Here is a 15,510-nt window from a genome sequence, read left to right as displayed (position 1 = left end):
ATCCAAGCCCAATTTGTGCTGCAACATGAAGCTCACAGCCCATTCATACGAGATACAGAAAGAGCTGTCATTGGTTTGGCTTTGCAGCTCAGAGGCTTTTTCAAACAGTTTTGCTTCACTGATGGGACGCTGCTGTTCTCGTTGGGCCAGAACCCACTCCACTAGATGTTCACCAGCATCTCCACAGCTACTCCTGCTGCCTTCGCCTAAAAACTTTACTTGCTTTTCTTTGTCTCGAAGCCAGGTTTTAATGACCTGAGGTTTGGTGCCCATTTCTTTGGATGCCTTCTGGATCCCACAGCACAATGCAAGTAGTAGTATTCGCCGCTGACGAATAGACAGAATATCCTCTCTATGTTTTACAGGTTGTGTAAGTGTAGAATTGGTTACAGTATCATTCCTTTGTCTGTCCACTGTTTGATGTGGCTGTTCCTCATCACTGTTATCTGTATCGGTGTCTGTGTCTTCATCTTCCAGAGGAGCCATTTCCTGGTCCATGTCTTCATCCAGCCCAGCACCTGAAATACTACTGGTGTCCAATGATGATCTGCGGAGGCCTCTTTCAGTCTTGATTTTTCCCATTTTATAGCCAAGTGCAGTCAGCTTGCCTTCCCTGGAAGGGACATAGCGCATCACTTTGAATCTGTATGACAAGAAAATCATGGAATGAATGAAATAAAAAATAAAAAAACACATTGTGCAAATTACTGCCAGATACATACAAGTTAAAAATACTGAATGAAATGTGATTTTGTAACACTTAATCTGTCCATTAAAATACATTTAGAGTTCATCAAAAGGGTGCAGGCACAATGGTTACATTAGGTATAATTCAAATTATATATATATATATATATATATATATATATTTTAACCTGGAGAAAAAAAATAAAAAATTTATATTTATATATATATATATTATATATATATATATATATATATATATATATATGGCCAAAAGTTTGTAGACATCCCCTTCTAATTAACGAATTTGGTTACTCCATTAAATCCAGTAAAGAAAAATGGCTTGGTCTTTGTGTGCTTCCAAATTTGTGGCAACTGTTTGGGGATAGCTCTTTTCTGTTCCAGCATGACAATGCCCCTGTGAACAAAGTGAGGTCCATAAAGAAATGGTTTACTGTGTCTGGCGTGAAAGAAATTGACTGGCTTGCACAAAGCCCAGACCTGAACCCCACTGATCAATTTTGGGGTGAACTGGAACAGCAACTGTAAGTCAGGCCCCATTGACCAACATCAGTTCCTGACCTCACTGATAGCCTTGTGTCTGAATGAGAGCAAATCCCTGCAGCTATGTTACTACATAGTGGAAAGCCTTCCCAAAAGAGTGGAAGCTGTTATTACAGCAAAGGGGGAAATTGATGCCTAAGGTTTTGAAATCAAATGTTCATCAAGCACATATGGTGTCCACAAGCTTTTGGCCATATAGAGTGTGTGTGTGTGTGTGTGTGTATATATATATATATATATATATATATATATTATATATTCCAGGTTACAATTTAGAATCAAACAAGTCAGAAATCAACTTTGGTTGCAAAGATACATACTTCTTAGGGGCGATGAATCCAACTTTAGCATTACCTGTATATATATGTATATAAAAAAAAAAGAAAAAAAAAAAAAAGGGAAAAAAAGAAAAAGGGGTTTAACAGACTGTAATAAACTAAGAAAATGAATGCAAACAATGTGTATAATCTAGATGGTTTTTCATTATCTATGTATAAAAAAAATAAAAAATAAATTTAAAAAAAGCATTTGCTGTATACTTCCTAAAAAATATGTACTATAACCACTCACTCATTATCACTCTTAATCGTGGCATGTAAATTAAAAAGCTGTTTGCAAACTGTAAATTCTTGCATGGAAAGTCATTGAGAAACACACTGAGCATTAATGTGTTAGTATCTGAATTGTATAACCTTGGAAATTTGGTGAGAAACCATGGAAGTCCCAGAAGCAGCAAAAACGTTTGCACAGATTGACAAGGCACACCGAACAGCCATATACACTCTCATGGCGTTCATTTTTCAGATTGCAAACTTTACATCTCCTTGTACTACGTGTAATTTTGGCTAGTCGATGTCTGATCCCTTCTTGCGTTTCCACATCTTCTTTTTTTATAGACCGTTGCTGAAGTATGCTATCATGGGTTTGGTTCTGACGGGCATATCTTTCAGCACACTTGGCCAGCTGGTAACCCAGGCGCTTCCGGTAGACGGCCTGCGAGAAGTGACCACTTGGAAACCATGCAGGTGGGTTGTCTTTGCGGGTCTCTCGTAGGATGATGAAAGAGTTGATGATGCTCAAGTTGACCAGAAACCAGAAGAGACGCCGCCAATTGGTGTCAAGAACGAGCCCACCAAGTTGGTTGCAGGTTAGCAACTGATTACAGATGTCAACCCCACGCATGTTGTCCTGGAGCAACTTGAAGGTCAGGGGCCTTTCAATTGAGCAAAGTTCGCCTGGCTTAACAGTGGATCTCCTCCACACTGTGTCTGGCTGCCCTGCCTCAGCATTTGTGGAGAGACATACCAGCTGCTTGGTATCTTTCCATCTGGTGGCAATAAGTGGGGAGTATCCATACTGTTGGAAATCCCCTGGATTGTCTAGGGGAGGCTCATCCCAAAACTCAGTGGGTAGAATAGGACTGTTGGGCAGGACTGAGCTTGAGCAGTATATACCAGCTTCATACAGCTCTTGCATGAGTGGCACAGATGCTAGTGAGCTGGACAAGAAGATATGGTGATGTTTACCTTGAAGGCCCTCCACAAGCTGCGGAACAACAGCTTTTCCCAAGTCCTTGTTTTTATCCAGTTGCGTCAAGATTAGCACTTTATGGCAGAAGCCCGACTTGGAGTCGCAGAGCAGCCATATCCTTGGATGGGAATTTTTACTCTTCTCCCTAGCAATTCCTTTGTCGTGGCTTGGTAGAAAAGCTTGATCAATTGTCAGACACATGTTTGGCTTGTACCCCTCTTGCATGCTTGCCTGCAGGACACTCAGCATGGGCTGAAAAAAGAGCATCTTGTCAACACTTTGGTTGTCGTTCTCTACCAGCATACTGCTCATTCTGATATGTGTGCTGATCTGCTTGAAGCGTGTAACAGACATGGTCCTGTAGAACAGCTCTGATGTTCTAGAACCAGAGGCACCTTGGTGATGGTCCCAGGACCAGTATGTCTCTGGCTCCGCCAGGCCTTGAAGGCCCATGATGATACAGAGACCAAAGAAGCCTTTGACTTCCTCTTTAGTCAGAGGGTACCAGGTAAAGTCCCCCTGCCCCAAAGAGCAGCGATGAGTGGCATAGGCATTGGTCTCATAAACGATTTGATCAAGGATGATGTCAGGGAAAAGAAGCTGGAAGTAGTCGAGGACATCACTAGTCTTGGGCAGTAAATGCTGTGGGCCACAACTCTCCATGAATTCTGGCACAGTTTCCTCATCTCTGGGCACACTCCAGTGCTCCATGGACAACCAGTCAGGCTTTGTCCCAACACTAGCCTCCTCCCCTCGTGGGCCCTCCACCTCCTCCTCCACAACCTGGCAGAATTCAATATCTGTCTCCAAACACTCTGTAGGGGAGGGGAGGGATTATAGGAACACAGAGTTAGTCTTGTCCTTGGAGTCTTTACCATCACCAATATTCCATTTTACAACACCATGCTCAATGTATAATTGGTTCTGATAGGACAGTAAGCTTTTTTTTAAAAAAAAAAGAAAAAAGGAAACAATAAGCAGCTCAGAAGCAGCAGATAATTCCCAGATGGAAAGTCCTTGTTGTTATTCATTTGTCATGTTTCTAAATTAATCCATTTTAGGCTTTTTGTGTACTCCTTCTGACATTCTCCTTTCAGGTGTTGTGCAGTGGGTTTTGTGTACATACTGATTCTGTTTATTTTCCAGAGTGCTCTCAAAAAAAAAAAAAAAAGGCTTGCCAGTAAATCCAGTGAAGTCACACCCAAGTTTGCCCATTTTATCAAATGGACAGCTTGAGCTCATATGCCAGACCTGTGATTTTGGTTTAACACATACGGCGGGCTATTACAGTTCCTTAAGACTGGCCACTTTGCAAATGTTGCAGGCATATCTGTATTGTTTGGGTTTAGCTAACATTAAATGGAAAATTATTGTTTAGATAGGATAGATCCTTCTTTACTGTAGGTGTCCATTCACACAATAAGCAACAACATTAAGCAGGATCCCGACTCCAAAACAAAAAATAATTTTTTTTTACCATCCATAAATATTTCTTACTGACATAAGAAATATTACCAGTCATGATATTTGATCTTATGACAATTATTTCCTCTTGCACAGGTCATCGTCACCTGCAGTACTAGCCAGTCTCTGTTGAACTGCCACCTGTCCCGTCAAGACACATCACGATTTTGCTCCTCAAATGTAGGTTTTGATGGCTTAAAGCTAATATGTCACCACTTGTTTTATGTCCTCATTACAATAATAATAAAAAAGTTATTTAAACCATGTACTATGTAAGCCAATTGGCCATTAAGGTTGTTTTATTTACTCACAAAAGCCAGTTGCCACTTGTATTTGGCACTTGAAGAGTGTTAATTTTGGACCTTGTTGGCCAGTACAGGTAATCTATGGCCATTAGATGTACTGACAAGATACAAGTAGCAATGTACATGATTGTAGTATTAATTTGTTTCCAAATTATTGTTGTTGCATTGTAGCTATACTGTATTAGCACTATCATCACGCAACCAAATCATTATGATGACACCTACAATACTGATGGATGCACTCTAACTACAGGAGTAAGAAAGTAGAGAGAGAAAATCAAGCATGCAGGGAAACTTTTAGAGAGTTTAAGAGACACAGGCATGCCATAATGTTCTAGCGGCTCAAAGAACACCCACCTCTACGAGTGAAGATACAGTGGGAGTGACTAGGGAACTTGACAAGGTGTTTGGCCATCAAATTTCCAAGAGCAGTTGAGTAGTCGCAATCTGCACAGCTCAGCTTCAAACCGCTTCGAAAGACCAAAAGTTTAAGCAGCCATTAGATCAGAGTTTCAGTTTGCGAACAAGGAAATTAAAATCGAACCAATAATGTATTACCTTGGGGGTCCCTTTTTAGAAGCTTTCGGGACTCTTCCAGGAACATGATTGCTGAAATAAATAATTGAATTTCAATCAGAATCTTGTCACATTTTAGATGGAATTTACACAGAGTAATGTGTCTTATGTATTGTATTCTTGCACTGTTTTTATCTTTCACAGATGGATCTTTCAAATAGATAGTTCACCCAAAAATAAAAAAATCTGTCATCATTTACTCACACATGTCATTTCCATATAACTTTCTTCTGTGGAACACAAAAGCAGATGTAAGGTAGAAAATTAGGGATGGATATCCTCAGTCACCATTCAATTTCATTATATGGGGGTTAAAAAAAAAAGAAGAAAGTGAATGGTGACAAGACTGTCTGTCCCTAAAATTCTACCAGACATCTCCTTTTGTGTACCACAGAAGAAAGTCATACAAGTATGGAACAACACAAGGGCACGTAAACAATGACAATTTTAATTTTTGGGTTGAACTACCCCTTTAAGCGCAGAGTTCTCTGATTTCATGTCACTAGAAGCAAAGGATAGCAAAGGATGCAAGATAACATATTTGTCTTGACTCACTTGATCATGTGGTTTGCATAAGCACGAGAACAGCACGTGCTGTAAAGGCAGAGCGAGCAGTGAACATAAGTGGGGTAGTGATTTGCAAAGTCTGGAATGTCAAATGTGCACTCCAAACACTTCTGTCTGCCCAGCAGTGCCCTGACGATGGGGAAGAAAACCCAAAAAGAATGGTCATTTATAGTACAGACTTTAGAGTTTCTCTAAGTTCTGATTTCCATTCCAAACTAACTTATGAGTATCTGTTGACAGCATGCATGCACTTACCTCTGCTCCTGGAACTTGGCCAAATAGTCAAACATCTTGCTGACCTGTTTCCTCCCAGGTCCTGGTCTTTGTGATTGCTGGTCAGTTGATGTTTGAGAACTGATATTGCTACTCTTTGAATTCTGAGGGGACGCTTTTGAAGATTGGTGACCTGATGTCTTTTTCTGACCAACATATGCCCTAATGGTTACCTAGAAAAATGGAGGAGCAAGGATGACTGACAAAACAAGCATTGCCAATGGTCAAGATAAAAGAAAACTGAAAAGAGAAGCCATTTGATTGTGCACCAAATTAAAAGGTATAGATATTTTACTTTTGTCCCTGGCTGCAGCCCCTCCAATTCACGTGGCTTTCGGAAAGTCCTGTGGTGATTAATTTTATGCTCAACTTTGTCTTTAGTGAAAAGGAACTGAAGACGGCATTTGTTGCAGTGGTAAACTGTTGACTTCTGTAGAAATAAATTGTCACATAAAAGTTCAAAAGATCAAACTGTTTAATTTGTCTCATGTCAAACAATAAGTTTCGCAGTGACAAGATATGAAAACAATGCATTCCTATGGACCCTTTCACCCAAGCATGAAAAAATCCAGAACATATTGTCAACCAATAAGATATTAGCTTTTGAAAAAGAATATGATAAAGTAGTAGCTGACAAAAAGAGAATGTGTTTAAATGTAATGTGTGCATGCTATATGAACACTACATATTATACTGTAGGGCTGGGGAAAAAGAATCGATTCTGTTACAAATCGCGATTCTTGAGCCAAACGATTTTAAAATCATCTCCCTGATGAAAAAAACATTATTTAATAATAATAAAAAACAAAACAAAACAAAAAACATGTTTGTTTATCTTAATGCTACAATGACTAATAGATAAATGTAGGAAGCTACATTTGTGCAGAGTTCCACATAACAGGTTTTCTCTCTGAGAAGTTTTGTCTCTTTAATTCTTTAAGTTTAGTCCTTTAATGCACCGCTGCTACAGCCATCAAGCACCGTTTGTTCACTGTCGGACGTCAAAATCCTCTACTGTGATCAATGTTCCTGTTATTAAGCATAATCCAGACATTTATTTGAGAGGTGTTGTGGAGAGTATTTGTCAGAAGTCATTCTGCAGATTCTGTCTGACACTGCTTTAATAAATAGTTTAGCTGTAAAAAAGGCTTATTAAACTGTTGGATGCCATAAACTAGGCTACATGTCATGCCCCCGCAATAATCTAACAGCCAGGGTATTTATGCGCTGTGACTGGGAATTTTGCATTTACCCACCACTGTTGACAAGAAATGCCGCTAGAGACAAAGACGCATGCTTGAGGAAACAAAACACAGCTGATTATATTTTGAAGAACAGACTAAAGATATGCCGGCGATTAGTGTGCCTGATTTACTTTTTTGTTCAGAAGTTAATTTGTGCTGCAGCGTCATCGTGTCTAACAGAACATGCGCAAATGGCGAGTTCTCACTTTTTTTTTCCTCTGCCAATCATCTGGGAGCAGTTTGTATGAATTGAGTTGTCTATGAGAATGCTGCATAGGCTCTCAGACTATCTCAGGATGCACATGCAAATAACATGTAACAACATTGGGACTACAGGTGAATTGTCGTGTGTCATGTACAGCCCCAGGAATGGTTCTTGAACAAGTTTACTCTTTAACCTCCATTTGTATGTTGCAAAATTATCATTATGATAATAGTAATAGCCTATGGTTATATACGTTATATTCTAAAATAACCAAATTAGTTTGAAAAGTTAAAATTATATATATTCATTTTTTAAATACAAATGCACATAATGCAGCCTTATACATGGGTTCCTTTGCACTAACTAGTTGCCTAGCTCAGACAACGCACTGACTGGTCAGTTGATAGTTTTAAATGGGTAGTTTTGCACATTCCCAACTTTTACCTGAAAATGATATATTACAGAGTGAAACAATTGTAATTTCAGACACAACTGTTCTTCAATAGACATTTCTTTCTGAGAAATAGTTTGCTTTTCTTTTTTTAAAAAATCTTTAAGTAGTTTTTATATCAAAACATAAAATACAAATACTTATAATCGCAATACATATCAAATCGGCTAGGAAATATCATTTTAATATTGAATCGGGAGGTCTGTGGCAATTCTCAGCCCTATTATACTGTATATACACTACATACATTTTGCATTTAAGCCTGCTAATTGAGTGTAATTCACTACTTTTGAGAGTAATGCCCTATTGTTGAAGTAAACAAGGTTTTTTTTAAAGGCAGAACATTTACATCACACTCGATTTGAATATTTTTGGCACAGATTTTCACTGATGATTTATGTCTGCAATCATGTGCTGTAGATGAGCCATAAATGTGAATTCTTGCTCACCTGATGACGAACATAGTGCTGCTGGAAACTGCTTGAATGTTTGAAGACCTTCAGACAGTACTGGCACAGAAGGTGGCGAGTATCCTCATGCCAGGTCCGAAAGTGATTAAACACATCAGAGTAGAATGAAGACCGGTATTCACACACCTGAAAATGTCATAGTTACATTCTTCCTTTTGTGTTCCACCGAAGAAAGTCATACAGGTTTGTAATAAGTAAATTATGATAAAATGTATTTATTTTAAAGTGAACTATCCCTTTGAGAAGGTCCATTCACATTGCTTTACCTGGCATACATATGGCATCTCTCCTGGTTTATGGGTGCTCTTCATGTGTTGCAAGAACACTGGTTCACTATCAAAGGACCACTCGCATATCTTACACTTTGCTGCACAGAAAGCATATCAACCACTAAATCAGTGAAGAGAAATTTAACTTCCTGCTGTTTACTGTCACTGGAGCAAAGAATTTAATGCCAACGGAAATGTGCGTATAGCTGCCATTCAAGCAGCCAAACCAGAAAAAGGTCAGGACAGACATGCAACATCTGAATATGATGTGTTGAAGACACACATTAAGTGCCTCTAAACGCCTTGTGCAGTAAGGGTTTAAGACCTGTAACAAAACCTTAGTCTTCAGACACTGCCCCAGTAACCCTTTTATGTTTGAATTTACACATGCACACTGCAAATGTGTGTACCTGCTTTTGTAATTGTCTCTGCATAAGCTCTGATGTGCATAACCGGTCTTGCAAGCTGGTTATGGTTTCTATGGTTTCTAGTTGGCTTTAATCAGTGGCTAAATAATTACTGTACAATTTCTTTGTTTTGGTGTGAGTGGGTTGTTGAATCTCTAGAATGTCCAACTTTCCTGAGCCCTTATGTCTTGATTCAGAAATTAAAGTAGCTCTTACTAGATGACTCAATTGCAGTGTGAACGCTCTCCAGGTGGCACTGAAGACGAAATGGTGTGGGAAAGCGACGGAAACAGTGCTGGCAAGATGTGTGTGTGTCCATCTCCCCATTTTGCTGCTCCAATTCAACATGGTTCCTCATATGGTTCATAAATCTGCCAGGAGAACAAACACTGTTGTGAACAGAACTGCTGCATTCTAGTATATAAAAATAAACCTTAGCTTTGTAATATGCATCAGCAAAAGCTCCTAAAAAAAAAGAATCATACATATGTATCTAGGGGAAAAAGTTCTACAGTGATACGACCCATAATTCCCAATATCATAACCCTGAATTGACTGTCAAACAACTGACCTAATATTATTCTTCAGCTTCTTGTTACAGGAGTGACATTTGAATGATAAGGGTTCCTTTGAGTTGTCCATAGGCACATAGACTCTATTCCCCTCAAAAGTGCCATAGTAGAAGTCATCCACCAGCATGACAAGTTTGGACTCCCCAGTCTTGATAGGTTGGCTCTCCGTGTTAATCTTGGGCACTACAGAGAGATTCTTAGGTGGTGTGGCTGGGGTGCTCACAGCAGGTGCGGTACCACTTGTGCCTGTCATCTGGGCCTGATCTGGGCAGCAGAACTAAAGGGGCAGAGAAAGAGACTAAGGATGGGTTGCACCAATAAAGCTGCTTAGGAGCTTTAAATAATTTCCTTAATTTTTCCCTCACTATGTTTAATGTAAAATTAAAACCAGGATCAAATCAATCTTTAAATTTAAACCATGATTGTTTTTGAACAAGTTTTAAAGTTTAGTGCAAATGTATTATTAAATAAACCTTGCATTAATTCAGGTTTAATCTTAATACTTATTGGTTCAAAAAAACCAAAGTTGACCAGTGTATGGGTGGCCATAACACATATTTTATTTTCATGCAGTGTGTACTTACACACATATGACTCCGTAGAGCCTCTATCATTTTGAACTGAGCACCACACCGAGGACACATTTGATAGGATGATGGTGATGTATTTGTAACAGGGATCGCTGAATAGAAAGAGATTGAATTAAAAGAAGAGGTTGAAATTGATCAATACACTATCAAGACAATGTACAAATAAAACCAAAAACTACTTACTTTGGACAACGTTTTGCGGTGTGACAGGAATGACAGAGGAAGCAACAGAAGGGCCATTGTTCTTTTGATTGCTCATGACAACAAATGTCTGTGCTTGAGCCCCACCAGGAAGGGTAACTGATTTCACAAGACTCATCAGGTTTTGCATGTCCAAGGGTCCATTTCCTTGCTTTATTGTCACTGTAAGTGTGAATTAATAAAATATGGCTAAAATACAACAATATATTCTAAAAAATAAAATAAAATAAAAATATCAGGAAGATGTGCACATCCAAAACCCAAGTTGGGTACAGGACAAAATACAACAACAAAGAAAAAAATGAACAGATGTCTGCACAATGATATTAAAGCAAGAGTTCCCCCAAAAATAAAATTTCTCTCATCACTTGCTCTGTAGGTCCATACAATGCAAGCGAATGGTGACCAAAACGTTGAAGCTCCAAAAAGCACATAAAGGCAGCATAAAAGTAATCCATTCGACCCAAGTGGTTCAATTAATGTCTTCTGACACAATCTAATAGATTTTGGGTGAGAACAGACCAAAATGGAACTCCTTTTTCACTGCAGCCTACAATTTGTCATTGCAGTCTCTAGGCACGATCCTGATTTCAAGCTCGATTACACTTCCTAGTGCTTGACGCATGCACAGAATGCAAGATGGTGCTAGGAAGTGTAATCGATCTTGAAATCATGATCGCCAAGGAGAGTGCTTATGTCAAGATGCATAATGAAAAAAAAAGTAATATTTTGGTGTGTTCTCAAAAAACCGAATGGATCGCTAAACAGCTGAGATATTCTTCTTAAAATTGCACAGAAAAAAGTCTTACACATCTGGAATGGCATGAGGGTGAGTAAATGATAAGAATTTTAAGTTGAGTAAACTATTCCTTTAAAGCTTTAACGTTTAGAAGAAAAAAAAAAAAAACGATGTTTCGACCAGTTAGGTCTTCATCAGGGTTTCGCTTTTTTCTGGTGCTTTAGTATAAGTGTGTGGACATCTATTCATTTTTTTCTGAAATGAAAACAATACACTGTCCTGGATGCTAGTTGGTCGATAGCCTATAGTTGTGCTAAAATACATGCTACAATAACAGCCATGACGCAAAACACCTGTTAACTGGCTATACAGTATCTTCTATCAGAAGGATGAATTTGCTTAATAAAATAATGTTTTAATGAAAATTTGTGACTTTATAGTTACTGTTGTATGACATTTCACAATGTACTTAATATCCAACAATGTTATTTAGTCGTGATTGTATAGTCCCTCGTACTTTATTGATTGCTTCAAATCAAAGATGTAGCAATAGGACAGAGTTCTTCTCATATCTTACCGATTTTAGTCGTTCGTGTTGGGGAGGGCTGAGTAATGGCTGTAGAGGCCATGGTATTAACTTTAGGCTGGGTGACTGCTGTTGTGGTACGTATAGTGAGAGTAGCTGGGATCTGCACTGTGCTGAAGGAGCTGGGCGTTTGGACCCTGTTTGCGACTGGAGCTACAGTCCTTATTTGAGCTGGCTGGGTAATAATTTGGGTTGCTCCAACAGCTGGTTTAAAAATTTGGGTCCCAGGTGCTAAAATATAAAAAAGATGGATAAACAGTTTATATTGTTAATCAATAAGCAAAAAACCTCCACAATGTAAATGGCAATTCACAACAACCTTAAAAGGAATAACTCACCCAAAAGTAAGAATTGTCATCATTTAACCACTCTTATGTTGTTCCAGTATTCACTTATAATCTTTCCCGGAGATTACACATGACATTCACGCTTGCGTTCATTTACAAAAAAGGTGACAAGTGTGTACTGATGACTAGTGGTCTATATATCGCAGAGACCGATAAATCGGACGATATTCTGACTTTTTTAATTATTGCATCGGCCGTTAAATTTTCCCATTTGTTTCTTGAGGGTGCCGAGAATCGCCTGCTTGCATGTGAAGTGACTGAGACGTGTAAACAACCAGTCACTGTTCGTTTTCTTGTTACGTGCCATCGTGTTACTACAATAACAGACCGGTGTGCAACACAGTGTCATTTAAACAGTCCGCATATCAGAGCCACGACAGAAGCGTATGAGCCCATAATGTTAAAGTGTTCGCCTGTTTCATTCTCCCTCCCTCCCTCCCTCCCTCTCTCTCTCCTCAACAGTTCCCTGTAACTTTTAGCTGTCTTGTCTAAAAAGGCAAATATCAATAAAACTAATATTATATACCGTCTGCAAATATGCGCATATCTCGTTTAAATGTATGTAATAACCCAACCTCACACAACTTCAGCAGATCCAGCATCCTGTGGAACACATTTATTTACCACTAAAGCACATATTCTAACGGTCACTCCTCAACAGTTCCCTGTCACTTTAACTTTCTTTTATAATGATAAAAGGCAAATATCAATAAAACTTGTATTATATACCATTTGCAAATAACTCGTTTAAATGGATCTAATTCTAGAACCTCGTGAAAATCCAGCATTTACTTCCCGTCGAGCACTCATCTAATATCTTCCTCTGAAGCGCGTATTCTATCAGCCAGAATCAAAACTTCAGGATCAGGATCAAAAGTTGATCATAATAATGGTCACTCGGTGTCAATCCAACCAGGTGATCCAGGCAATTTACACTGTCAGGTGAATGAGGCTCGCGCTGGACCCGCACGAGTGTGTGTGTGCAACTTCAAGGCTGCGTCCAAAACCAGGAAAATGCTGCCTCTGGAGGCTGTATACGGAGGTAGGATGAAAATACTGTGTTTTTCAAACTGTTCAGAGACCAGTTTCCTTAAGAGTCCCATTCATTCAAAATAGCTGTCAGTTAAGCCATTACTGATTAGGAAGCAAGCTAGCAATTCAGCTGCCTACGTTTTCAGATGCAGCCCAAGGTAAAAGTGCTTCACATGCACTATGAGTAAATGTCTTATTAAAAAAAAAACATATCGGTCGACCACTAATGATGACAATTTTTATTTTGGAGTGAACTGTTCCTTTAAGTAGGGCCATGTCTACACTGGCATACCTTGAAATAAAGTAATAGGCTGAACAGTTTGACCTTGCTGGACATTTAACACCAACCCCATTGGGTTTTGGCCAGGTTGGACATGATGGATATTCTGGACTGGAAGACCCTGTATCATACACAAACGGAAAGACAAAATGTTGCCGTTGATCCACATGAATAACCAGAAATTTGATGGGACCTATGAGGTGGGATGGCAGCACCTGTGTGGTGAAATAAATCGGATGGCTGGTGGCATTGGCAATAGGAGATGTGCCAGGCAGAAGAACCGGTGACAGAGCTACAGTGCCCAGCCCTCCTCCTCCTGGTGCCAAGATCACCTGCTGCCCTTGGACTGTTTGAGGAATATCAGCAGTATGAACAACTTGAGGAGCCGCTGAAAAAGAAAGTGATTCAATGATAACTGGCAGAAGGACTGATCAAATGTAAAGCTGCAAGAAGACAAAATATACTCACATGTATTTGTTAGCAGTGGAACAGTGCTCGCCGTATTTACAACAGTGGGTAGGTTTGGGATAACCACGGTCTTGGGCTCGGCTGTTATATCAACCATTGGAGCAGGAGTGGAAGACACAGCAATGGAGAAGCACAGGCTTTATTGCACAGTGATCGAGAAATAATATAAAATGTTTGTTTTCTCCATCTAAACATGCAAATGGTCATGAATGAAAATTACATACGTATGTTTGCCTCAGCAGTTTCAACATTTCTCCCTGAATCATCCACTGAACTTAGCTGTTGCCATGGTTCCAGCTCCTCCTCCTCACACTCCATAAATAAATCAGAATCCATGTTTCTGAAATACAAAATTTTAAACGAGCTAAAACAGTAAATATGCCTTCACTATCAGCAAATATATATATATATATATATATATATATATATATATTTAAACCATTTTCTGCCAAAAGAATTTAGAATATTGTGAATAAAGTTTTAACTTTCATTTTAGGGGGCTGGTTAAAATCTTTAATAAAACATCTGAAGTGCAAACCCTCACCGGGCTCTGACAGGTTTCAACGTCAGCGTCCGTCCATATACAAAACCACTTCGTCCTGAAAATTGCATTACAAATATATAATTAAACGAGTAACATTATCTATTAGAGAATATGTATGTGCATATATACACATACATATATACATATATCCATATATATATATATACATATATATATGTATATGTGTGTGTGTGTGTATGTATGTATAAAAATACACATATATTCCTGAATTAAAATGCATTGGGTATTCATTGTGCGATCACATCACTTCAGTAACGCCCTCAACAAATTGTATAAGTACGCACAATGAGGTTTCATACAACTAAAAGACTCGGAGAGAAAAGTAGTCCCTGTGCACTGACAACAAATTGCACTATTCCGAGTGGTTTAACAGACCTGAACGGAAGCACAAGCATTAGTTAGATGCACAATAACAGTAAATAGGGATGAAAAGCAAAAGTTAGTCGGAACGAGAAAATAGCGCGACATTTACTACAAATGTTCAGTCACAAATTATGCTGTAACCCCTTTAACACGGCGCCTATCGTTCAGAGTACGCACTCCGCATACTGCCCTGTCCTCTGAACAGTTAACGGACGCCGACCATCAAACGAGTGAAGTAAGACCCGGAACCAACAAAAATTGTCGAATTTATAAATATTACTTACCGGTATATAGTATATAGTGAATTATATTCAAAGTGATATACTGAAAGAACACAAAGCCAGCCGGGACGTCACTGACGAGACAAATAAGTGCGCGAAGGGGGCAGAGGTTCAGCTCTTTCTATCGCTCTGATTGGTTGATCGCAAAAAAACGCCATTTCCGGTTTTGGATTCTAATCTCTGATTGGCTGTAATCTCCGAAATGAAGAGGAGTGGTTACTGGAACAAGAAAATGGCTTCCTTGTTTTCAACGACATAGTAACAATTGACGTTTATTAGTGAAAACGCAGAAAGTGTTGGGATTTTATTCAACATGTTGCTGATGGTTTGCAGTTAAACCGTAAAGACCATCACAGAATGGTATTTTCTAAACTTAGTTCACAAAGTAAATTATTGATTATTTAATAACTCTCCTATATAAAATATCGAATACAAATGTTGTAAAAAAAAAAAAAAATGTTTACACAAAGCATTGAT

This window comes from Myxocyprinus asiaticus, chromosome 15, assembly GCF_019703515.2.
Source record: "Myxocyprinus asiaticus isolate MX2 ecotype Aquarium Trade chromosome 15, UBuf_Myxa_2, whole genome shotgun sequence".
NCBI lineage: Eukaryota > Metazoa > Chordata > Actinopteri > Cypriniformes > Catostomidae > Myxocyprinus > Myxocyprinus asiaticus.
Note: the sequence above shows the minus strand (reverse complement) of the source record.